The sequence below is a fragment of the Seriola lalandi genome, unplaced genomic scaffold (genome assembly GCF_002814215.2).
Source record: "Seriola lalandi dorsalis isolate HSWRI2012SDOR001 ecotype SW California unplaced genomic scaffold, Sedor1 jcf7180001973383, whole genome shotgun sequence".
NCBI lineage: Eukaryota > Metazoa > Chordata > Actinopteri > Carangiformes > Carangidae > Seriola > Seriola lalandi.
Window position 1 is genome coordinate 1 of NW_019444049.1, and position 2,272 is coordinate 2,272.

Below are 2,272 nucleotides of genomic sequence, written 5' to 3' on the forward strand. Positions count from 1 at the left end.
CGTGACCCAAAGCACAGATGTTGTTTTCCCACAACAACAGAAATGTCAATAAAATCATAATTTACTTGTTTTTTGTAAAATTCTGCAGGACCAGATCATTGCTTCTTTTTTTTTCAACAAATAGCCATATGGAGGTGACCTCTTAAAGTGGCACATACTGTAACATGCAATTAATCGTAATCTGCTGTGATTATAGATAAAGTAATTAAGTGAGTCTGGATCACATGCAGACATTACTGTACTCAAAAACGAGTGACCCACTGGTCAACTGTAGAACGCACAAATAAATAAACAACTTCCAGCTGCTTTTGTTGTGATTTAACTGCTGAGTGATGCCTGCAGGAAGAAGACAGTGCTGCTGTTGGTTGAAAACTGTGTTTGACCGTTAGTATTTTCTTCATGCTGGAGATGAAGAGACACTGTTGGAATCATGACACTTATCTCCATGAATATTGCACAAAACAAAGTCAGACATTATACAAAATAATAATAAAGACTAACAAAGGGAAGCTATGATATGATATGAGACACATTTTTCTGATGCAGAGCTGTTCAGCTGTAAAATAAATTTCAATTACATTACTACTTTTAATATAGGTTTCCCGCAGGCTAAATGTGCACTGTGCAGCAGCGTTACACAGGAGAAAACAAACATAACAAAAATAGATATTGGATCATACTCAGTAGTGGCAGATACTCAATGCTGAAAAACTCTGAGGCTAAATGTGATGAGAAGATCTTATTTTTTATCTTTTTGTCAAAAATCTTTCCATGAACAAGGAGCTACTTTATGACTAGGCACATATCAAGATGTATACCTACACAACACTTTATATGAATCATATATATTTGTATTTAAACATCCAATGATTATTTTAAATCTAATTTTATTCTGGAAATTTATTTGTAAGGCTGTCCAGTACCAGACACTTAACTACACATACAAAATAGTTATAATGTAAGTATGTAAAAGTGAAAAGAAAACCTAGTATTCTAAAAGATTTTATTTTCATTATGAAAGTTACTATTTATTATCCATGAATACTCTAAAAAGTGTAAAGGGTAAAGATTGGGTGATAAGTTCAAAAGAGTAAGTAGACCTTGAGTTGGTATAGTATATAGAGGACATGTTTTCTGTAAACGGCCCTTGAGATAAAAAGATTTAAAAAACATTGGTATTTCAAGCATTTTTTTGTTAGGAGCCTCAGACATTTGGTAATGTCTCAAATCTCTTTCACCTTCTAAACATTTCTAAATAAATTCTCAGCGAGAGACTAGAAACTATTTGGTTTGTTTGTGGACTTTCTAATAGCTCAAGCTCTCACATTCCTAACTGAACCTTTCATCAACAAGCTGTTTATGGCGCACGACAAACCCGGGAGGCTTCCGTCAACCATCAATCATCTGGAAACTCACCAGTTTGAAGGTCAATACTTTGTAGGTAGTCGGGTCGTCTACAATCTTCTGAAGGTTGGCAGCAACTGCAACAGTTACAATAACAACAAACATGTTTTATAATATGCAGAGTAAGTATAAGTATAGTTATGTTATTGCATAATTTTAAAATCAAATGCAATATATATAAGAAATACATTTCTATAAATTTGACTAATGTCATGTTCTAGGGGTTTACCAATTGAAATAAATGCCCGTCTCTAATAATACTTCTTCATAATCACTGCAAGTAACATCCTAACACTCTTTAAGTGAGGTTTTATCGTAAATGAGCTTTACGAGAATACAGAGGTGTAATATTACCAATTACGACATCGTGCCCGTTGACCAGACCGGCTGAGAACAGTTCCTGGGAAACGCCATCAGCAGTGTCTTGTGAGGGAATAACATGACAAATATTGGGCCTGCAACAATCCACTTACCAGGTAATTGAGTTAGATATTGAATTAGATACTGTCATGAGCATTCCCATTCACAAACACTCCCGTTACCCATTACACACATAACAATTCATAGAGCCTGAAGCTGTTATCACAAAGGGCATAACACACTCAAATCAATTTAGGCTGAACTCTTACCTCGCCCAGGAGTGAATTCAAACCGGATGTCATTCAGCTCCTTTCTAGAGTTCCTGAAAGGAGAGACAAGTGGGTGTGTTTGCACAAGTAGTATGCACAATTTGTTCAAATGTGTTGCAGCTCCCTTACAAAAGGAGCAGAGACATAACTGAGTGGCAGAACATCAGGAGACAAGGAGGAGACCACCAACATGAAAATGACTTATGTGAAATAGGGGAAGTGATGATAAGGTGGACAAG

The 2,272-nt window shown here is 35.8% G+C and overlaps 1 long non-coding RNA gene across 1 annotated transcript; it reads right to left on the reverse strand.

The window, feature by feature from the left end:
- Window positions 1–18: 18 nt before the first annotated feature.
- LOC111651920 (uncharacterized) lies at window positions 19–2,265 on the reverse strand. The gene is made up of 3 exons (XR_002760559.2): window positions 2,034–2,265; window positions 1,759–1,827; window positions 19–1,481 (listed from the first exon to the last, which is right to left on the reverse strand). It is a non-coding gene; the product is annotated as an uncharacterized LOC111651920 (long non-coding RNA).
- Between the last annotated feature and the right edge of the window lie 7 nt (window positions 2,266–2,272).